The sequence below is a fragment of the Neovison vison genome, chromosome 4 (genome assembly GCF_020171115.1).
Source record: "Neovison vison isolate M4711 chromosome 4, ASM_NN_V1, whole genome shotgun sequence".
In the NCBI taxonomy this organism is placed as follows: Eukaryota; Metazoa; Chordata; class Mammalia; order Carnivora; family Mustelidae; genus Neogale; species Neogale vison.
The window spans coordinates 22,989,746-23,014,425 of NC_058094.1; the positions used below are offsets into that span (position 1 = coordinate 22,989,746).

The 24,680-nt window shown below is 38.4% G+C and overlaps 1 long non-coding RNA gene across 2 annotated transcripts in view; it reads left to right on the plus strand.

Annotated features, from left to right (window-relative positions):
- Window positions 1–15,837: 15,837 nt before the first annotated feature.
- LOC122904357 overlaps window positions 15,838–24,680 on the plus strand; it is a 107,252-nt gene continuing 98,409 nt past the window's right edge. For both annotated transcript variants that reach the window (XR_006384195.1, XR_006384194.1), the window contains exon 1: window positions 15,838–16,087. This is a non-coding gene — a long non-coding RNA (uncharacterized LOC122904357). The remainder of the gene's footprint in view (window positions 16,088–24,680) is intronic.

The following is a 24,680-nucleotide window of genomic DNA, read 5'->3' on the forward strand; positions in this document are numbered from 1 at the left end:
TTATCGATTATCACCCTTTTTGAAGGGGCAGTCTTGGATCCTCTTCTTGGCTTCAGTGAAACTGACTAAATGGTCATGATTCAGAACATTGGACAGTCATAAATCACTAGCGTGAAGTAAACGCAGACAGTTTCTGAAATTAATACGTCAGCTCATGTGAATCAATATGTTGTCTAACTGGCCAACTATTATTATTCTCCCTGTGTAGAATTTTTTTTCACACTTTTCTCATCTAGCTTCCATAGAGGAGTCATTACCTAGGTTGGATCACTTTTCTTATAGGTGCTCATAGCATTTATTATTTCATTTATTCAGTCAATCAATATCTATTGCGAACTGTTATGTAGTAGGAATAATTTTAAGCTTTGTCTATTCCAGCACTTTCATGTTCTTCTTTAAAAAAAAAAAAAAAAAAGATTTATTTATTTACTTGGGAGAGACAGAGAGTTTGAACAGGGAGGCCAGGAAGGGGAGAGAATGTCAGGCAGGCTCCCTATTGAGTGTGGAGCCCAGTGCAGGACTCGATCCCACCACTCTGAGATTATGACCTGAGCCAAAATCAGGTCAAATGCTTACCCAACTGAGCCACCCAGGTGCCTCCTTCATGCCTCTTTTTTAATAATTATTCAAAATCTTATTCACTTAAAATCTGTTGAGCAGCTACTATTTGGTGGGCTTTGTGCTAGGCACATTCCCCTGCGTTGTGGATGGTTTTGCTTTTAGTTGCTTCTTTGTGTAGATTGTGAAGTTCTGACCAGACTTTAACTTCTAGAAGGCAGAAACAGTGTTTTATTCACTTATGTTTACGTTGTATCTTTGATAGTGCCTGGTTCTTAGTAGGTGCTCATATGTTTTTAATGGATGAAAACACAGGACTGCTTTTGGTAGTAGAGTAAGGCCTGTGTTACTGCATGTGAAAGGTTGTCTCTGCCTGTGGTGTCTGTGTACACCTCAATTCTATCATAAGCAGTTCCAGCCAAATTGACTCTCCTCAGGCATAGAGATGTTTTCCCTCAATCGGATTATGTGCCATTTACCATATACTACTTGATGCCAAAGTATGCTCCCCTGATGAGCATGACATTTTATTTGCATGCACATAAGCAAGTTCATAGTGTTTAATTTGAAAGTGCAATCCCACTAAGAATGCATTTGTTTGTATTTATTTAGATTTATTTAAAAGCTTTTTTTTTTGGATGGGCACATGGAGGTGATCTAGGATATGGAAGCCTGAAAAAGCTGATGAAAGCTGGCTCTCTCTTGGAGAATGGATTTGGGATGAAAAAAATGTGACCTTTAGTAAACTTCAGTCCTCTTTTGTTCTTATTCCAGAACATTCTACAAGTAGAAACTTTTTATGCCAACTTCATCAAACACAGAAATACCTGAATTCAACTGTGATACTGGGGGTGAAAACGGACATATATTCACATACGCACATGGACCCTTGAGAATATTTTTCTTCTTTTATTACTCTAAAAAGTTATTTATAACTAAACCAGGGAAAACCTCAAGTCACTGGTGTGGTGAGATTTATTATTACTATTTGAATTCAAGTACATTGGAAGTGTTATATTTGTTTCCAAGGTTCATCCAAATCACAGTGGTTTGGAAATCATCTTAAACTTGACTTTTTTCTTTATTTCCACTTAAACCAGCATCTTATATTCACTTTCATCCATAGGCATTAAGGTAATTTCAGTAAAGCTCTTGGTTTATAATTTTGTAGCCTGCTTCAATGCCGGGAGATTGGCTTGCATAACTTGGTATGTAATACTGTCACAGGGTAATAACTGTCCCCACTCTGCTATTGATATAGGTATGTTTTATATCCAGTGCTTGTCCTCAGCAAATATGAAGAAAGTTGGCTAATCTCATTTACTATTAGACAATAATTATAGTGCCTTGCTTTTGTATAGTACTCTGGTTTGCGAGACACTTTCACATGATTAAATCATTTGATCCTTAAAACAGTCTTTTGAAGTCAGCAAGGGAGGATATTATTATCTGCATATTAGAGAGGAAACAGTCTCAGAGGGGTTAAGTGGATTGTCTGTTATGAATAGTAAGAGGAAGAAGCAGGATTGGAGAGCATGAGGTCATGGCCCACAGCTGTCCACTAACCACAGTGCCCCTCAACTCTATTTTTTTTTTTTTTAAAGATTTTATTTATTTATTTGACAGAGAGAAATCACAAGTAGATGGAGAGGCAGGCAGAGAGAGAGAGAGAGAGGGAAGCAGACTCCCCGCTGAGCAGAGAGCCCGATGCGGGACTCGATCCCAGGACCCTGAGATCATGACCCGAGCCGAAGGCAGCGGCTTAACCCACTGAGCCACCCAGGCGCCCCCCCTCAACTCTATTTTTGACCAGAACCCAAGGAATAGGGAGATTTTCTCTTAGGACTAAAACAAGGTATTTTACTGCATAGCACCAAAGACAAAGTATGAACCCTTGAAAGTCCCTCAAAAATACTTATATACCAATAAAACAGCAAGTTGCTGTGAATGAGTATTTACAAGTTTAAGGGTGTAACTTTAGGGAGTATTAATGAGGAGAGTTTACTGTAGACAGCAAGTTTGAAAATTATTGCTTGTGTGCGCTGTTTGTTAGAGTCCTCTGAGAAGCAGACACCAAGACACGATTAGACAGACAAGAGATTGATTGGAGAAAAGGCTGCAGGGGGCAAAGGGCAGGTAGGGAGCTGGAGGAGGTGGGAGAACCTTTATATTAGGGCACCATGCAGGTCTGACCCCTGGGAAGGAAGGAGGGAAGGCAGATAAAAAGGTGGGCAGGAAGAGTCCGAGACTGGAGTCCAGTTATAAGAAACTTTGCATTCTGGATGATGGGAAGCCCTAGAGCCAGAATCTTCCATAGAGGGGTCCTCTGTCTCACAGGATGGGGTCTGTGTTAGTGAACCAAAGGGCTTAGACCCTGGCTGGGAGTAGCCTGTGGGAAGCATGGTCTCAGCATGAATGCGGCGGTGGGTTCAGAGCATAGCAGCTGGGACAAGTCAGCCAATTACATTCCCTTCAGCAAGAGATCTGAGTGGCCTGCTTTCTTGGACACCACGTATATGCCGTGGTACAACATTGATTTTTCCATCTCCTCAAGAGTAAGGAGTAAATAAAAACAACAGCAGATAGTCTTACCAAAACACTGGGATACCAGAAATAGAATTAAAAGCTTAGCTATCACATTAACAAACTGACCTCTAATATGAAGGGTGTGCTAGGTTTCTGGAAGACTTGGATTTTGGTTTTTCAAAGGTTTTATTTGCAATCCTTTTCATAACCAAACTCTGTGCTCTGTGATGGCTAGATTGATAAACTGTTATTGTATTCCTACCACAAACAGAGTGCCTGGTCCATAGTAAATGCTTAGTAAATTACTGTTGAACAAATAGGTGAGCACAGTTAAAAAAAAAAAAGGACACATTATTTCTGAATGTTTTTCGTTTCTTCAGTATTTGAATGACTTCCAGGGGTGTTTCTTTATTAAGCTTATTGATAACAGACTGTAAGTTTCTGGAGTCAGGGAGACACTTGGGACTCTAAAAAATCATAAAAGTCAACCTTTTCTGGTCTAATGACTACATCTGAGGACTTGGGTTGCTGACTTGGCTTTGTATGTTCCTTATCTCTCCATACTAGTCTGCAGGGCTTGCTTTTTCTTAACTTTCTTGTTTTGGTAGTCAAGAGGTGTTAGGGATGGGAAAGAGAAGAAGATGGGGACTATGGGTACATAGGTGACGCTATTCCACATTTGTAGAATCAGTAGAGATTCAGTACTTAAATAATTTGTTCTTGAGTTTCAGGTTATGTTAAGGTTTATTTGTGTGGCATTCCAGTACATGTTTCTGTCATTAAGGACTTTAATTTCCCCAGGCTCTTTGGACACCTTTGATTTTTCCTTTCTCTCATATCCAGCTAGTCAGGAAGTACCGCCAGTTCTTCTGCCACATTACGTAGTAAGATCCTTCCTTCCATTTTAGGAAGCATTACTTAAGTGTCCTGAACTACCGTGAATATCCCTGATGGGTTTGCTCACCTCCAAGAGCTCTCAACCTTGTGAATTTAAGAAGTGCCATGTGCAGTTGGACTTCTGTCTCAGATCTGCCTCTACCTGGCAGTGAACTGTAATGCAAAGCATTGACCCTCTTTCTGCCTCAATCATCTCATTGGTGAATGGAAAAAATAGGGACTACTCCAGGGGTTGAGGTGGGCTTGAAGTGAGGTGATGCAGGGAAAGCATCTTCTACCAACCTACAGCATGGTGGTTTCTTCCTGTCACCAGGGAGCCTAGCGAGTATCCCTGATACATGGTCTGGCTGATCTTCAACAAAGATTCTTTCACTCCAGTCTTCAAGTTAGCTGTCTAGACTGGCTGCTCTTTCTTCAAACATCTCTAGTGGTATGAGGTCAGGAAACCACAGAACAAATTTCAGGTTTATCAGTCTGCTGTTTAGTGTCCTCTATGAGCTACTCTTTCCCTAACTTGCTAATGGTATCCTCTATTATTTTCTTTAGAAAAATCTCCTTTTCCAGTCAAGCTGATTTACTCATTTTCCCTCTTAGGCCACATATGGACACACCTCTGCACCTTAGTCAGATTTTTGAAGATACCTTTGAAGAACTGAAGCTCCCCTTTCTTCAAACATCCCAACTCACAACCCACAGTGATCCTAGTTCCATCACTTACCATGTGACCCAGGAGACTGACTTCTTTTGGCCTTTCTTTCCTTATCTACAAAATGATGGCGAGTAATGCCTACCTCACAGCATTGCAGAGAGCATTATATGAAATAAGAAATGTAAAGCACACAAGGAAATACCTGGTATATGACAGGGTTAAATGTTAACTACAGTTATGGGGCCTGATTTGCTTCTGCACTCTTCTGTCTTTACGATGACCACCTGTGGCTCCAAACTCAAACCCTGATGGCTACTCAATATGTATACAAGTATTTTTTCTATTTTCTTAGACTGGAAGGACAATTTCTAACATGAGCCCTAAATAATGTTAAAATTAGGTCCCATATCTATTTGGGAATTAGTACAGCTTTCAAAACATCTTTGTCATCTTTTTTTGGAAAATTTTCAGTCTTTCCAAATGATTTTTTTAAGATTTTATTTTTAAGTAATCTTCACACCCAATGTGGGACTCTAACTTGCAACTCTGAGATCAAGAGTCACATGCTCCACCAAAAGAGCCAGTCAGGTGCCCCATCCATCATGAATTTTTTAATGTGTGAGGAGAGAGAGAGAGAGAGAGGCTTTTGTTCATGTCAAAGACAGAGATTTATGTTGTTTAAAGTATACATACAGTAAAATTCACCCTTTTTGGCATGTTGTTTTATGAGTTTTGGACAAATATATGGCATGTGATCACCACCACATCAAAAAATCGAATGCTTCCATCCCCCTCCCCACCATGCTTCTGTGGTTCTTTATAGTCAGTCCCTCCCCCAACCCCCAGCCTCTGATCTGTACTAATCATTGATCCATTCTTTGTCCCTTTTCTTTTGCTTTTTCCAGAATGTTGTATAAACAGAATCATTTGGCATACAGCCTTTTGAGTCTGGCTTCTTTCACCTAGCATAATGCATTTGGGATTTACCTATGTTGTTGCAAGTATTGCTAGTTTTTCCCTTTTGATTGGTCTGTAGTATTCCATCATGTGGATGTGTGTAGCATGGTTTGCTGATTTATTTTCCAGCTGAAGGACATTTTCTTTGTCTCTAGTTTTTGGAAATTGTGAATAAAGCTCCTATAAACACTCCTGTACAGATTTGTGTATGATTGCAAGTTTATTTCACTTGTGTAAATAGCTAGGAATGGTTTTTCTGGTTCGTATGATAAGTGCAGGTTTAACTGTATGAGAAACTGCTACACCATTTTCACAGTGGCTTTACCATTTTCCCTCCTACCAGCAGGATATGAGAGTTTAGTTACTATACATCCTCACCAGCACTTGGTATGAAAGAGAATACTTTCCACACAATGAGCACTGAATGTTTTTAAAGTAATTTTAATCAATGGCGCTTATACTAATTCCATTACTCTTGCTCTGACCACTATCTCAACAACTTCTCTTGTAAGTTAACTAACTTCTGAGTCTGACTCAATTTCTCTCTGGAAGCCAGAGCACCCTTTCATTAAAAACAAAATGCTGGGTTTGGCAGTTGACGAGGCCACACAGGTTTTATGCTTCATTAAAACAAAACTCAAAAACCAAATACAATAAGCAGGGGGATGGGGATTAATAATTTAGGATCTTCAATTTCTAGGGAGTGAAGAACTATTTTATATTAGTTCAGTTGAAATGGGACCCTGCTCTAGCTCACTCTCCCTCCAGCCATACATTTCTCTGGTTGCCTGATTAGACCATTCAGTGTTTTCTGTGAGTGTGTGTATAGGTTTTCTTTTTTTCTTTCTTTCTTTCTTTCTTTTTTTTTTTTTCCTGAAGCCAGCTAACTGTAGTGAGGGGGAGGGTGGGCAGAGATAAGTAATGAGGCACTAACTAGGTGCTAACAAAAGGCTACAGCTAAGAAGAGAGAATGTAGAAATGTGATAATGAAGAACGTCTAATTAGGTTTCATGGGAAACAGAATTTTTAAGAAGCCCTACACTAAAAAGGACATTAAAAGCAGCAGAGCTTCAAGTGTATGAGAGTTAACGCCAGTCTTCTGGAGTGGGTTGAAAAGGCTAGTGAGGGGGAAAGCACTGGCGTTTTTACCTGTATTCGTAGTCATGAGCTAAACAAACAATTTTGTGGAAACCAGCAACCACTTCATCGAGGAGAGGTGATAACTGGGCCCAAGATGTGGACAGAAAATTAAAAACAAGGAGAAAACAAAAATGAAAAACAAATAAAAAACTACATTTTCTGCCTTACAGTAAACTCCATCAGTAATCTTGAACAATTTTCACCAGGTTTTTGTCCTGCCAATCTTTCATCTGTGAAAAGAGCTGGAAAGTAATTACTGATTGCTTTGTTTTAAAAACAAAAGATGCTTAAAAAAAAAGATTCTATCTAAGACTAACCATGGTGAATATGATTGGAATGGAAGAGGCCAAATGGTGTAGTAGGCAGAACTTCCAAATAGGGCTGAGAACCAGGGTACTAGACCTGAGTTTGATGCCAACCAACGAGATTTTGGAAAACACCTAATATTCCTGAATTTTATTTCATTAGGAATAAGATCAAGGTATTTAAATGGACAATTTTTCAGATCCTTTCTAGCTTTAAAGACCTTTTTACTCTTTTTTCTAAAGAGTAAATAGAATATAAATGATGAAATGATCAATTTTTGGGCACCTGGGTGGCTCAGTTGGTTAAGCGACTGTCTTCGACTTAGGTCATGATCCTGGAGTCCCAGTATCATGTCCCACATTGGGCTCCCAACTCCATGGGGAGTATACTTCTCCCTCTGACCTTCTGCCCTCTCATGCACTCTCTCTCTCTCAAATAAATAAAACCTTTTAAAAAAAGAAATTATTAAAAAAAAAAAGAAATGATCAGTTTTCTTTTAGAAATATTTTTCTGTGTTTTTTAGTTAGAGAGGTAGGAGGTAAACCTAGTTCCTGTAGTTTAGAATGACATGAATCCTCTTTTTATAAGAATTGTCCTTTAAATTATTTGAAAATTCTGATGCATGTTTCATGGACATTCGGAGTTGTGAATCTTTGTAATTATTTCTGAAGGAAATCTCAGCTCTCTACTGTCTGTAGGCAGATCAGCTAAGGAAAACCGCAACACAACCATCTTGAGACTTACCTGGAATGTTATGCTAAAACTATTTTCCATTTTCATTACAACTGTCATAAGAATGGATGTACATAATAGCAATTTTAGTTTCTCCTGTTCCTCACTGCCTCTTATGTTCTGTGAATTACAGAGGTATGTGGTATTTCCCATATGCTCTGATTTAATTTACTGCTCCTTCCAGTTGGGTTTTTACTAACCTGTGAAGGAGGAGGATGTAACAAGAAACTGAAACTCTGGATGTGGGAAAGGTCAAAATAGTTCTGAATTTAGGGATAAAGAAGGAGAGTCAGAAGGTATCGATGTCAGAATTGCATTAATTGTCATTGCTCTCTGAGCTTTCTTTCTCCCCATGTTTAGATAACAGCTGAAGAGACCAGAATATGGGGAGCAGGATCTTAAGAGCAGCAGCTGAATCTCCTGTATTGAGCCTTCATGAATTGGACTTTGATAGCTGGATGAGGAGCCTCCCTTTTATTAAAAGTACCCTAATGCTAGCAGTCAGGGTCTGTTACATTGATATCACAGCCAGAGGTGTACTAAGATGGAGAGGAAGACAGAGAGGAATTCATCCCCATTTAAGGAATGCTTAAGGCTTGAGTGACCACATTGTGATCTATTCACTAAGTTGCAGACATTAAATAAATTTTTTATTTACAACATACTACATACCATTTTGCTATAGGTAGACAGATGAAATCAATAGTTAATTAAGTGATATATTCTTTTACTGAACAATATTGACAAAACCAAATGAGTGAGATTATAAGAACATTACAAATTTCTTTTTCACCTTGAGGCATTATTTTTTCAATAGAGTGATGGGCAAATTATTATAAGAAAAGCATCGATTGAGATTATGGCAAGATGCAGTACTAGCGACAGACAAGGCATTCGTGAATTATTTCCAGAATGGAAACTTTCCTCATATTTTCCATTACTTTTCAAAAGATAAGGTATCTTGTACATTTTTATTTTTCTTATTCTATGACAGTGTAGTGGAAGAATCCTGATCTCCTAGCTGTCACTAATATCCAGTTAGTGATTTGGGTTAGTCATTTTAACTTATTCAGAACTTATTTTTATCATCTGCAACAGAGTAGAGAAACTATGGCCTACAGGTTAGATCCAGCCTACCACCTGTTTCTGTAAATAAAGTTTTATTGGAACGCAGCTACTCTTACCTGTTTACATGGTTGCTTTCACCTAAAATGGTCAAGGTAAGTAGCTGTGAAAGAGATTGTACGGCAGGCAAAGCCTAAAATATTTGCTATCTGGCTCTTTATAGAAAAAAACTTGCTGATCTCTGATCTACAATGTAAGGGAGGTAAGTCATTAGCTTTCAGATTTTTTTTTTATTGGTGAGACTAATTTTTTTAACTAAATCTCATACAGAACTCCAGTATATGAAAAAGACAAAACAAAGTTTCTGTGGTGGAAGAAGTAGTTGGGGTTGAAGGGATCCATCCAGTTTGGATCTCCCTGTCCCCTAAGTTGTTGCCAAAGATCCCCAGGGCTCCAGTGTGAAAACCCTTTGAAGAAATCATCTCTGACGTATTTTACAATTCTGGAATTATCTATATAGTTTCTTATTTTTCAGCATATGTGGAAAAGTAGAATTAAGTGATAGATTTACTTCTTGTTTCCAATCTTCCCTTCTTAGGTTGTGGCAAGGCTTCATTTGTCTTTAAGCCAATTTCAATTGGTAGTACTGTGGTGATTCTACAACATGATGTATGCTGTGTGGCAAGTCTTTAAAGTCTTCATGTTTCTTAGAAAACTTTTGTATACTGATAAAAGAGAAACTAAAGCTACACTTTTAAAGCAGACCCCAAGGGTAGAATCTATCAAAGCAGAATGTCTCATCTGTGACATGCAAGTTTTCCTTTCAGCATGGACCAATGGGTAAACTGTTTATTTCCATATACTTTAAGCCAGCTTTTCTGATGATGGAGGCAGCAAAGGAATTGGATGTGGTCTAACAGCATAATAAAATCCAATTCAGTTAGTGTTTATGGAGTGCCCACAGGGTGTGGGCTATTGTGTTAGACAAGATAAAAACCTCTGTGATGTTCATTTTCTCTTTAGCGCATTTCTGAGGCCTGTTTTGCCTTTCTGAATAAGCTGGAAGCTTTCAGTTCACTGGAGAAGGTCCTCAGTGAAGGACATGTTCGTGTCCCTTGACTTTTTTGTGTGTAAAGGTACAGGTAGGATGAAGGTAGAGAAAAGTAGGTAGGAGGTAGGAAGAGGAAAGGAATGAATAGCTATGGTTAATCTAGTAAGTATCTTGTGCTACGCTTTTTCATAAAGTGTTCTGTTTTATTTTTCAAAATAACTTGGGGAACAGATCTTAAATTACATAAATGTGAAAGAAGTAACATCCCAAAGTTGCACAACAAATAAGTAGCAGAACAGGGATTCTAAGTCTGAATGCTTAGAAGTAGAAAATTATAGTGTTCATTAGCTCTGGTTCAAATACTTGAAACACCATATGTATGCATGTAAATATTCATATGAATAAATATATCCACAACCACATAAAAGCTGGAATTGTCATTCCAAATGCAGAGGACAGCATTACTTTGCATCATTAGTGGCCTATATGACTTGAGGAATTATCTTGGTATTCAGTCCAAAGAGTTAATAGGGAATTATCTCAGAAAGAGATCAAGAATGAGAATATATCCTTCTAGGAGTCTACAGACATTTTCTGTGAAGAGCCAGACCGGAAGTATTTTAGGTCTATAGGCCATACATCTCTGTTGTCACTATTTAACTCTGCCATTGTAGTACCAAAGTAGTTTCGGCAAGTGTAAACAAATGAAAATGGCTATGTTGTTGTTGTTCTTTTTTTAAAAGATTTTATTTATTTGACAGAGAGAGACAAACAGACAGTGAGAGCAGGAACACAAGCAGGGGGAGTGTGAGAGGGAAAGCAGGCTTTCCGCCTAGCAGGGAACCCATGGGGCTGGATCCCAGAACCCTGGGATCATGACCTAAGACAAAGGCAGATAGTTAATAACTGAGCCATCCAGCCACCCTGTAAATGGCTATGTTCTAATAAAACTTTATTTATGGAAAGAACTTCATATAATTTTCATATCACTAAATTATTCAGGATTTTTAAAACCACTTAAAAATGTGAAAACCATTATTAGCTCACAGACTGTACCAAAACAGAGGCAGGTTGGATTTGGACTGTGGGACAGTTTCGCCAGTCTCTGCTTAAAACCAAGGGTCCACAAACACTAAAAATCAACTAAAAATCTTGTTCGAAATGATTTCCCAAACTTCATCTCTAAAAGTTCTGTTTCATTTGAGGCCTAGCATATGTCTTGTTCGAAAACTCTATAAGATTATTTTTTGACAATGACAATTCAAGTTTCCAAATGAAAATATAAAATATGTTAAAAATAGGATAATTTACAGAGTTTTATTTAGGTGAGAATGAATTAGAAAGATGTGGGTGGGGTTTAGGAGAGCCATAAAGGAAATGCAGGAACCCAGGGCTAGCAGCAGAAGCTCTATCAACACTAGGCCCAAAGGGTAAGGGAGTGAAGGGTCACCAGAATCCAGAAGGAGTCAGTGCAGCCCACCCACATTCTGTGGTGGTGTGGAAGCCATGCATCCAAGGAACTTTGTAGGGTGGGAGCTGGAAGAATAATGTGTCAACTTTAGTTTTTTCCCCTGTCTTAATTTCCTGGAAGGTGCCACATGGATCAAACCCAGTCAGAAAATAGCCCTGGAATTCCATTCATGTGCTCCATGTTGGTCAGCCCTTTAGCACAGGGCAGGCTGGAGAAGACTGGAGAGTAAATCTGAAGGGTCAAACAAAAGATACCTTGAAGAGTGGCACAGGCATTCTAAAGAACTTTGGTCTTGGTCTCTCTTCCTATTCCTTGGATGATTCCCCCCCCCCTTTTTAAAAAGATTTTATGTATGTATGTATGTATGTATGTATGTATGGATGGATGGATGGATGTGGTGGGGGAGAGCAGAAGGAGAGAGAATCTGAAGCAGACTCTGCGCTGAGTGTAGAGCCCAGTGCAGGGCTCAATCCCATGACCCTGAGATCATGACCTGAACTGAAATCAAGTTGATGCTTAACCAGCAGAGCCACCCAGGTGCCCCTTTGATTTAATCCTAACTCCCTCTGATTGCCCACAGCTGAGAGCAGTAATAGTGGATAATAACTGACTCTACCAGTTTGCGTGGCTGGTTGCCAGGCACTGGGAAGTATAATTTTGTTACATGCTCTGCTGGGTTCAGGGCACATTTGTGGTATCTTTCAGCTCCACAAAAGCCATAAAATTGACCCATACAAGAAGTTGGTTGAATGGTTTGGGTCAGAGAGCACAGATCTAAATGTTAACATAGGTTCTAACCTCTGATTTCCCTTCTACTGATATGCTTGGTACAAGAGATGTGAAACTTATAAAGCCTGAGGGGGCAGAGGGGGACCAGAGAGGGAAAACAAGGAAATCCTTGGGAGTTTCCTGAGCCTGAGGCTGAGACCTCACTTAGCTTGCTGTATAAGACTATAACAAGTACCCATTGGTTAAAAGAACCATTTATTGTTTAAGTAACAGGTAGTTGAGATCAGAAAAAAGATAACTTAATGGTGAGGGAAAGGAAATACCAAATATTAACATATGCTGTAATATACTGTAATATACATCGGTATATTGAAACATCAGATCTTACCAGAGGGCCTGGAAGATGCGCGAGACTAATGATTTAGAGCAGAGATACCCTGACATAAAATCATGATGCCTGGGAAAAGTCTTCTGGATTTGGTTATTAAAGGTCAGTAATGGCCATCAGTAGTACAACCTCAGTGGACTCAAGGATAAGAAGTAATACATATGATTTAAAGAGAGAGGGCAGGAAATGCAGGATCCTAGACCCACAGGCCTGGAGGAGCTTTCACTGGAATGTACATGCCAGTAGCCTGAGCAGCTCTCCTCTGACGCGGTGTCCAGGAAAGGTTAATTTAAGGACAGGTTAATTTAAATTTAAAAAGGGTATGAATTTTTTAGAAAACATTAAAATTTTTAGAATTTAAACTTAGTAGTTGCCATCCCTGGAGAATTTAATCACTGCAAAACAAAACAAAAACAACAAAAAAACAAGTTTCCTTTGAACGGTATTGCTCTAACTTACCTTTTAAATACCTCTCATTGTCAAAGAAAATGATTCCGGAGCTGGAAAGTATTTGGCATTCTAGGAGAGGCTGAGTGTAAATATTATCAAAAGATGCAAGGTGCATTTTTACTACTAGTTTCCTGTTTGGTAAACTTGGAGAAAGAACTACACAAACCAATTAAGAATTTCTTAATTCTTTCCTCTTCCCTACAGATGTCCATATAGAGTAGGATGTCCAGTCTATTTTAGAGTAAGAAGGGGAAATAAATATAAGCTAAAGGTTGGATGCTAGATCTCGAGTTGATTTTGGTTCTTAAGGATTGAAGAGCTCAAAGGCAAAAGCAAAGAGAACATTTCTTTGAGAAGGCGCCACTGTGGTCTAAGACATTTCATACATCCATTTGGCTTTTGCTATTTGCATAATAACCATCCATTTATTTTCCATTTGTCTAAGTTTACACATTCATATGGTTTACTTTATACATAAGAAGACATCACTCCCCCTTACCCCCCATCAGTACGAAACAATGAAGAAAATCTGTTTGCCAAATGAAAAATTTAAGAGATTTTTCAAAAGGGGCATTAATAAATTGGTGGTAGCTCTGGAAAAAAAAAAAAAAAAAAAGAAGAATGGCAATAATTTTCAAATTAGTATGTTTTTTCTTTGTTTTTCTCCAGAAGATTCTGAATGGATTGCCCTAACTTCAAGCCAGAAAATCTCCTTTTCTCTTTAATATCCTGATTATCTCATAAGTCTGTGCTTCATTATGTTTTCTGCTATTCTGTCCTTATATTTTCAAACAGAGCCACTTCCATGGGAAATTCAGGATAGAATTCCAATATTTCAAAAGGAGTCCACATACAAAGTTTGGAAAACCAGTTTTGCAAAGAGCTTTTCTCCTATTATCTTCTTCATTGACACTGAAGCAGGACTTGAGAAATTATTAGGCATTTTCCACTTGGAGATTCCTAGATAATAAGATAAAATTTATAGTTGGAATTGGCAGTGAACAGAAAAAATAAAGTAACTATCTGATCAATCACCAGAGTAGCTAATTACCCAAAAATAAGTTTCCATTTTCTTTGATGAATTCTCTCTAGCTCTGGCTATCTGATTAATTACAGTATATAAATCGAAACCAGCTCCTCAGAGGTGAGAAGCCACTAGAAATGCTCTTGTAAAATGTTCAATGAATTCTATCTGTTCCTTAAATCATGGATTGCTACTTAATCACAGGTTACTTTTATTCAGCAGCATAGAAGGGAATGACATAATAACCCCTGGAAATTGCTGAGACTGCTTATTTTAAAGTATACATACAGAATAAAATATCCTTCCTAAAGACACGATATTTCTGTTTGGTTACCATTTTGTCATTTACTTTTCATGCCTATAATCTAGTGTTTTCACAAACTATTGTGTCATATTCTTCTAGTTTGTTCTGTAAGTTCCTATTAAAATATCAGACTTTTTCAATATGAGTATAAGATCTGATCACCTCATAACGTCATTGTCTCCTAAACTGAGGATTGGGGAAGGCAGCAGAGGTAGGAGAGAGTTGTGAGAAAAAGAAATTAAAATAGTTCTATCTCTTTAGTTTACTTTTCTCTTCCTTTTTTTTTTTTTTTTTTAAGTACACTTTACAAGTAGCAGATGAGACAGAAAAAAGATCAGGAAGTCTGGAAGGAACTGTGTTGCACTTTTCATCTTCACAGAAAAAAAGCATTTCAGTGAACAATTTCAAACACAACAAAAGACAAAACAAAAAAACCCTGGAATTATTTTCTGATTTTCTATTTCTGTTCATCCTACATTTTCCATTGTGCTCTCCCTTTCTACAAATGCTTTCAAAGATCTGATCACTTTTAACCACCTGAGGATATGGAATGAAATACCTCTAAGACAAGGCAGGAGCCCTGTGTGAAGGACCAGCCAAATGGGACTATGGAATTACGGAGCCCACTCCAGTCACCAACTACAGGAAGTAGCTAGTGGTCTAGGAAGAAAGTGTGCCTAGTGTTCCCAGATCTCTGTATTCCTAAGGAAGTCTAGAAATCTGGATTTTCATGTGAAATTTCTTGAATTTTGAATGTTGGAGATTAATTCAGTTAAAGGAGATTACTGCATGGGTCAACGGCACACACATGCAGGCCAGATTGAGTCTTCAGACCACCACTTTGCAGCCTCTCACAAACATAGTATTATAGGCTTTGGATAGATCCCTGCTCTGAGGACTTCAACACTACTAAGAAAGGAGAAACTGCTGTACATATGCTTTGATTTCAGTATAAGGAGAGAATGAAACTGACGTAAACTCATAGGCACATATATTTGCGTGAAAGAGATCAAATTCTATCTCATTGTCCTGTGAGGAGAGAAATGTGTAATTATAAGTCTATTTGTTTCTTTTTTCTTCCAGGAGATACTTTTTGAAAGCCTTCATTAGCTCATGGAAGTATTTTCTGATTTCATAGAAGCCTTTGATTCATATATTTTTTGTTTTATATCAAGGAGCTAGGATCAGTTAAATATACTTTCATTTCATGCTATTTTTAGCATATATATTTAAGTGAGGCATCAATCTTTAAATATGTGCTTGTCTTTCAAAATTGCGCCGTGTGTAAGTCTTGGCTAATGTGGTTATTAATGGAGATGGAATTTTTTTGTTGTTCCCAATTTATGCTTGCCTTGGTTGGTAGGAAAGACAGGGCAGAGTGGTGAAGAGTACCAGCTTTTGGACACAAAAGATTCAAAAACCAGTGAGGGCAGCTTTGGAATGAGAAAGACTTGAGTTTGAATGCCCCCCCCCCGCTTTAAACAACATGTTCTTTAAACAACATGTTCTTTAAACAACATGTTCTTTAAACAACATCTTTTAGCTTCTGGACTACTATTCACAGTGCAGTATCCTTTGTGTGCTCTGAAGGTACTGGATGGACGGAGACCTGGTGTGCTGGTTGGAATGAAGGCGTTGTTTTAGGAGCGACTAACAATGTGAGACAGTGGAAAGAGCCAGATAATGGAAGTTCTTGAATACCTATGAGGAGTTTGGAGTCTTAAGGCCCAAGTCTGGAATCCTGACTAGGGTGAAGAATCGGGACATCCGAACAGGGCACAGTCTACGAAGAGAGTGCATTAAGCACAGTGATGAAGGAGCGGCGCGTGGCCTGGCTCAGGTTTGGGTCCATAGGAGAGGTAGTATCAGTCTGAATTTGATCATGGTTTTGGAAACAAAAAAGGTGAAATGCGATACCATTTAAATGATATCTTTAATATGAATAGACTCAAACTGAAATTCTTATGATTTTTGAGAAAGCTACACAGCAGCAAATCTCAGAATTTTAGGATTATTTAGGACTATTTTAAAGGTAATTTAAGGTTGTTATGAGAAAAAAGACAGTTGAGGACTGAGAATTTAGTAATGCTGAACAATTAGGAATTGAGAGGGAAAAATATATTAAATGAAATGGGGAAGGACTAGAATATTCTAGTAAGTCCTTTTTTTTTTTTAAACTTTTCAAGGTATTTTTGTGCCCCTGATATCTTTAATGCTATTGATATGTTCATTCATATCTCCTGTATCTTCTAGGAATGCAACAGATTTCCTCTTTTTGTATTTCCCATTTTTATATGTCACCTTGGAGTTTGTCTCTCCTAAAAGGCTTTCATTACTTGGTTTCACTATTCTGTGTCTGCCTCTGAGTTGAGGTGGGGTTATGTATAAGAATAAGATCGAGAACATTGCGATCTGATATAAAATACGATTGTGCATTTCCTAGTCCATTTTGTATGTGTCTATATTAGCAAGGAGTCAGAGCCTTATTTCATTTTCTTCTTAATGAGTTGTATATGATTTTCATTTTGTTAAAAAAAAGAAATGTCAAAAAAAAAAAAAAGAAATGTCAATGTGTACAGGGCTGGGGCCTCTTGTTGTTGCCTGCCCAATAAAATCTTATATTATACCTTATGATTTTGTCTCATGAAATATGAACTGTGAGTAGGTTTCTGCTAAATTTTGGTTAGTACTTTTTATTTATTTTCCAAGCCTGCCGGGCTTAGTAGGAACTAAGACAAGGGGTGATGTCAAAATCTATAAAGGATTGATTCATGCTTTCTGGTCATTTAAATTTTTATTTAACATAAATTAATTGATTAACTTAGTTGTTCCCTCATTTATCCTGGTCTCTGGCCATTTTATTTATTTATTTTTAAATAAAATTTTTTAGATTTATTGTTTTTTTAGAAAGAGAGAAAATGAGTGCATGCGCGTGGAGGGAGGGGCAGAAGGACAGACTCTTTAAGCAGTCCCCATGTGCTAAGGGTGGAGCCGAACATGGGACTCCCATTTCTTGACCAGGAGATCATGACCTGAGCCTAAACCAAGAGTTGGATGCTTAAGTGACTGAGCCACCCAGGTGCCCCCTGGCCATTTTAAATATGGCTAGAATAGGCCTTGCCTTCCTCTGGCTTTCTTCCATAGTAGTTTTCCATCATTCAATTGGTAGTTTGGGAGATAAGTCTTTACAGCATTTCTTTCCCTTCTATAGCTTCTTTGGTCTGCTTTCATGTTTCTCTCACAGTTGCTTCATTTTCACATGCATTTTTGTTGTTGGTATTGTTCTGTTTTGATTTCCTTTCTAGTGTCCTGATGCTTGCTTTCCTTTCCTTCTCCCCTTTGATATGATTGCATTTAATCTCCTAGAGGACAGAGGCTGTTCCTTAGTGGCCCCACAGCCCAAGTTAGCACAGTGCTTCTCATATAACAGCTGGACTATAAACACATTTAACATACAGATATTAAGGATCTTTTTGGGTATGAATCATCATGTTAGATGCTGGGATAATAATTCAAATAAGTCCAGTAGAGAGATGACCAAGTAAACCAACACTTGGATAACGGATGGCAAGAGGTCTTTAAGAGGCCTGCAGAGGTTGGGATTAGGGAAGCCTTCCCAGAATGGGGAGGCACTTGTGGAGGGTTGAAGGGAAAGTAGGTGTAATGAGAAGCAATAAAACCTGATCTTAGGTTGTGTGAGCAGATGAAGAAGATAAGGGGAAGAGGGTAGGAGAAGATAGATTCTGTAGGAATTGCAACTAGCTGAATGTGGAGATGTGGAGAAGGAAGGGATCAAGGATGCCCTCTAAATTTCCACTTTGGGTTACTGGGTAGAAGGTGGTGTCTGTTCAGTAACATAAGGGTTAATGGAGAAGGAATAAATAGAAGGAAAGGGGATAATGATGGTGCCAGGAATGGTCATTGCTTGTTTGTCTCTACTCTTTTAAAGTTATTTTACTTCCTGCTGGCAGAATATTTAACTAGAAGGGACTCTGTGTTGGACCCTGATGAAAACATTTGGCCGTCCATCTACACATTGCTTTTGCAATTGGGAAAGGGAGGGTAGTCTTGAGAGGAGGAGCTTGAGGGACCCAGATCTTCTTAAGGAAGGACTTGTTGTCTCAGTCCTCAGTCACATGGAATGACTAAGCGTGACAGAGATGTAAAAATCCGGCATTCTGTCTTGTGAGAGGTGTTTTCTTTCTTTTTTTTTTCTTTTTAAAGATTTTACTTATTTATTTGACAGAGAGATCACAGGTAGAGAGGCAGGCAGAGAGAGAGGGGGGGAAGCAGGCTCCCTGCTGAGCAGAGAGCTCAATGTAGGGCTCCATCCCAGGACCCCAAGATCATGACCTGAGCCAAAGACAGAGGCTTAACCCACTGAGGCATCCAGGCGTTCCGTATGAAAGGTGTTCTGATGGCAAAACACTTGCTTGAGAACTCTGCTAGGTGGACTAAGGCTTTGTGGGATCTACCACACAATTTGATTTCCTCCTCTGCTTCATTCTCTTTCTTCTCCTTCCCAAGTGTGATCTCTGATAAAAATATTGCACCCTGAACTCCTTCTTAGTGTCTGCCTTTAGAGAAACCAACCCATACCAGACAGTGTCATGCAGATTTGTCAGACCTCTCAAAATCCCTGAGATTGCCCAGCTCTCTTTCTTCTTGGAGCTCTGGAAGGAAGGGGTTAGGGAATGTAACCTAGAATATAGTGGAATAAGGGGCTGCAGACTTCTTATTGTTATTCACCTAATATGATGGGGTGAGCTTGCCTTAGCTTGGGAAGGAATGAATTTGAGAAAACAAGTGAGCAGTTAATTTTATGATTGGATTAAAGATACTTGCAATCTCCAAAAGGGGCTTAAATTAAAACCAACATATTGCAGCAATTGTCCTAAATGGGAGCCTCTTTCATATAAAGAATATGAAAGAAACCGTGGGAAAGTTTGAAGCAAGTTTAGTTGCTGTGAACCAGAACACTTTAATCTCTTATTAAATGAATGCAGTGTGATAATAATATAATGATACCTTGCATTTAGATTGCATATTTATTTTCCCCAAGACATTCCTAAAGCACTTTAATGCAATGCCTTTTTTCCCCCTTATTGCTGACTTTCCTCAAGTGGGGGAAGGAAGAATAGAGATAATTGAATCTTTAATAGCTAATGTGCCATTTTTTAATTCAACTGCTTTCCCAATGCACCTGTATTAGTGCTATGAAATAGTACTAGAAATGATTTTACTTCCTGTCCCTTTGACAGTCTAGGGGAGGTTGTCAGAATAAGAAATGAGATGGCTTGTGTGAATAGAAAAATGAGGGCTGTGGGGATAAGGAATCTGGCTATTAAATAATCTACAGACAGAATAATTTACCCCTTGATCATCAAAAATTGATACTTATTCCTAAGCTCTTATCTTAATCATTCGAAAGCTATAATTATTGATATTTGTGTATCTTAGTGGTGTGTTTAGCAGGCATTATACTAAACATTTTATTTATACTGTTTATTCCTCACACTGTTCCTGGGTGGTATTTTTTCTCTTATTTCATGGAATCAACAACTCAAGTTCTACATGGTTGAATAAGAGGTTCAGTATCACAGGTGGTAAGGTACAATGCTAGGATTTAAAACTAGGAGATAATTTCACTCCAAAGATGGAACTTCTAGTTATATTGCTTACTGCCTTCATATTGTGGAACTCCTTATCTGCAACTACTCTCTGGACTCTACAATTAGAACAATGGTGTGTGTGTGTGTGTGTGTGTGTGTGTGTGTGTGTGTGTGTGTGTTGGGATAAGGTTTGTGGGAGAGTCTACTGAAATAGCCCTTAAGAGAACAGCTTGCTGAATATGCTTAAAACAAAACAGCTTCACCAATAAAGTCCCAGACTCCTATCAAATATTCTATCTTCCCCAACCACCCCCCCTTCATGGAAATCTTCAGCTTTTCCAGTACAACTCAGGGAAGAGGATTTGACATCTTCAAGGATGACATCAAAAAATGAAGGAATAACAAACAATAAACATTGCACAACTATGCTAATTCATGCCCCAAAGGGAAGACAACAGGAAAAACCTAGAGTTTGCCAAATGGAAAAACAACTAAGCTGGTAGAGACAGAAATGTTAATTCAGACTTCAAGATGATAAAAGACTTGTTATAAACAATGGGGATTGGAAAAAAATGTTGTACTCAGCCAAATCCCTCAGATATATGTAAGCAACTAACTCCCACTGAGATAGATGGATGCGTCAGTTTCTTCATTTTAATGAAGACTGTTAGACTTTGCGTGTCCACGGGGCTGTCTGTGTTCAGGTCCTTTTCTGGTTGATACTGATGAAGCAGTAAAAACAGTCAAGTGCTTACACTGCAATCAGAGGAAGAAGTAGGCTCAAAATGGAAAGCGCATGGTTCAGTTTGCTCTGGTTCCCTACATCCTCCCTTATTCCGGAGGATGAGGGGCGGTAGGGAAGCATGCATAGAGTAGCTGACCCTGTTTTTGAATTCATGATAGACCATTATTATTATATATTTGTTCAATATTGTTATCTTAGGAGCAATCTTCCCTAAATTGCTACCTTCTACATCTGATATTATTGAGAACAATGTACAATTAGCTGCATTTTTGCATGAGGAACATTTCTTCAAAGCAAACATGATAAACTTTGGTAGTATGGTATCCCTACAAACAATGCTTGATTGAGGCTGCTTAATTTAGTAATTTATTTATCAGCTTAAATGATTCCAGTCGTCTTTGCACATGTCAACATCCATTTGTTTTGTGCATATATTGGGGTCAAAATCAGCCTCTCATTCATAAGAATATTCATCTATACCCACAGATGCATCTGAGTCTGCATTTGATATCGCCTCATGCTAACCCATAAGGAAAATTTTCCTCTCTAATTAAATTGCTTTTATATTCTTACTGGGAGATATGTTAATATGTATTGTTCTGATGTAATTACTTTTGTTTATTTTTGTCTCTACAACCAGATTTTCAATTCTTAAGGGTAGAGAACAAGGTTTCTATTTCTTTTATAACGTTGTCTTTTTCCATCCCAGTCACCTAATAAATGCTTTTTAAATCTTGCACCCTGAAGAAGTAGATGTGAAATAAATATTTGTTAAATGACTTTGTAGATTTGTATATTCAGAGAGGAAACTAGCCTTCTAGAGAGAGCCTTGTTTCAAGTATGTGGAGTTTAAAAACCAATGAAAATGAAAAAGCAGTTTTGCACCTTTGAAGGATGTTGATTGCCAAGCAAGCTCCCTCTGGCAGTTCCCCAGGATTGATGTCCAGCTCCTCTCAGAGGTGTGGTCATCTGATGACACAAACTTAGCAGCATGTGTGGAGGAGGTGGGGCCTACACTGGTGAGTCCATAAGACAGTTGTTTTCTGTGACTTTCTCCTCAATGCCTTTCATGGTTTCATTTCTGGTATTTCATTTGTGCATATTTCCCATTGCATTGTTTGCTGATTTTTTACCACCATCTTTCCCACTATCATGTTACCATATTAATTTAAATCTGTTTAAAGGGTGCCATTTTTGTAGAATATGCCTTAGGGAGTGAGTACTTTTCTTCAGCCCCATCCTAGTTTCCCTAAGGTTTGTCTTTCCCTTGGAATTATGAAAAGTTGAATTATGAAGAGATGACTTTCAAGACGATGTTGTATAGTATAGAATGCATAGGGCACACATCCCCCACTGCTTGTCAGAGTAATCCATGCCATCTCCCACCCCCTTCCTGTTCTTAAGTGACTTCTGGGTTGGTCCACTGGAAACTAGTAGGAGAAAAAAAAAATCATGGGTACAGCCAGCCTTTGCTGATTGATTATTTCATACTTGTGAAACAATTTTCTGTACCAATTATGTCTTTGCAGATGACAGAAGCCATTTAGTCTAATGACCATAATAATTAATTTTCATTATGAAGCAGATTGGTTAATGATGCTGAAGCTTAGATTTCATTATGGAACTAAAACACAAAACTTGCCCACACTCCCAGAACATAACTTTCAAGTTTGTTAAATCAGGGAGTGAATACAATTATTACTTTTCTTATAGGGTCAACTGAGGCAAAGTTAGGATGAAAGTGTAAAGGGCTCTAGCAGATTTTTTTTGGTTTTGCTTTTGCCTTGTGAAATCAGCTGTGATTCTCGAAAAGGAGTCCCTGATCAGCAGCATCAGCTTCACTGCAGAACTTGTTAGAAATGTAAATTCATGGGCTTCACCCTTGACTGCTGAACCGGAAGCTCTGTGGGTGGGGCCAACCATCTGCCTTTCAGAAGCCTTCCAGGTGGTTTGAGAAACATGGGTGTGGAGAACAAAGGAAAGATGGTAAAGCAGGTTTCCTTGTCATTTTTAGTGTTCCTTACTTAAGGTGTTAGGAGCTACAGGTCTCCTCAGTATAAGAACCTCAACTAAAAAATCCAAGAGCAACATTTGACATATTTTTTAGTTTTACTTTATTGCCTAACATTTGGAATGTTAGACAAATAAGCTGGAATTCAGACTAAGATTTGTAATTTAGGGTCAAGGAACTCTTCTAACCACTGAAACATCTAGGGGGTGGAATTCACTAGATCTATGATCCCAGTGAAATTGTAGGCAATTTTAAATATATTTATTCGACTTTTGAAACAATTTTTTACATTGCTGCAGTTTGGATCAAGGTCTGTTCTAGGTGCTGGGGTTTCAGTAAAGATTAGAAAGCCAAAACCTTTGCTGGTATTCTAGAGCAGAGAGGCAAGCTGTAAACAAAGAATCAAGCTTCTAATCTCACGTGGCAAGACAAGCTATGAAGATAAATAAGAGCTGATAAAGGGAGAGAGGAAGACTAGGACACGAGGGACTGCTATTTGAGATAGTTGATCAGGGAAGTTCTGCAAGATGAGCAGAATTTCAACAGTGTAGGAGAAAGGCAGGCAGAGGAGAGCATTCTAGGCAGCATAAACAGAACATGGTATGCAGTTAGTATGTTTATAATCCAGGTTGCAAAGAAAGTGTGAATTTGGCTCGGGTCACAAGCTAATAATGAAAGCTAAACATACTTGGCTAATTCCCCTATGCAGTACTTCTTCTCACTGCATCTCTCCAGAGGCTACTCACCTGAAAAAACCTGTGTGCATATATGCTTGACGGTGAGGCCTGTAGTTTCTGTTTGATGGCTTAAAAGTGTATTCTACCTCAGGCTGGGACTTTTGTTTGAAATGACCAGTTGTAGTTGTTCTTTTGGTCATATGATCTACTCAGTCACTTGAAATGAAAGTCATGGTTATATAACTCTTGATGCTGTCAGGAGAGGGGTGAGGGAAGAGACAGAGCTTCCCTGTTTTAGCTGTCATCCTTAGTGACATAATTTTTAAACTGCCGTTGTTGGACCATTTGCTATGTATGTTTTAAGCACTGAGCTAAGTGAACTCCCCAGATTTCATCTTATAAAACTCGTTTTTGGTTTTGGTGTTGTCTGGAACATACTCATATGTGAGTACCACAAGGACAGCACTTTTATCTTTATTTTCACTGAATTTTCCTGGAGCACTGTGTGTTCACAGTAGGTACATGACAAATACTTGTTCAGTGAAGGAGTGAAGGAATTGTAAGTCATGCAGCTAGCAGGTGGCAAAACTGAGACTTGAATCCAATCTGTGTAATTCCAAAGCTTTAACTACTGTGCTACACTGTGAATTCACCTGGAATGAAATGAGGAGGGAAAAGATGGAATCATGAATGTTGAACATAAGAAAAGCAGTATGGAAGAAGCAACTCATCTGAAGCTATTAATCAAGCAAAAGCAGCCGATCTCCGTGACTGAACTTGTCTCAGACTTTCTTGAGGCTGAAGAGAAGGCTATAACAATGGCAATTCTCTGCTCTCTGAAAGAGCAGACTGGCAAGACTAACTCTCATGGAATAATTGGTCAGCAATATGATAAATTAAGTGGGATGGCATCTAATTTCATACTGTCCACTCTGGAGCTTGTCATCCTTGGAATCACAAACATGAAGCTTGTAAATTACAGCACCATGTTAGAAACTGAAATTAAATGAAAATGAAGGATAGCTTGAAAAGTCCTTTCTGACTTACTATTTTAACCTAGGTAGTGCACATAATATTTCATCTATATTATGGGAATAATAATGGATCCTCATATATGAGGGATTTAAAACTCTTTTATAAAGGTAGAATTATATTTTAAAAACCTGTTTTTGTGGGATTAGATGAGCTTGGGTTCCATAAAACATCAAGATGGTCTATCAGCTTGTCATTGGGTATCATTTCTTGTCTACATTTGATTAAGAGTTACTAGGTTGGTTCTGGTTTTTTTGCCAGTAGGTGGTACTAGCAATTTGTATAGTGTCTGGGAACTTGTCCTCATAGGGGGAAAAAGGCATGCTTGGGTTTTTTGAGGAGATAAACAAATTCTT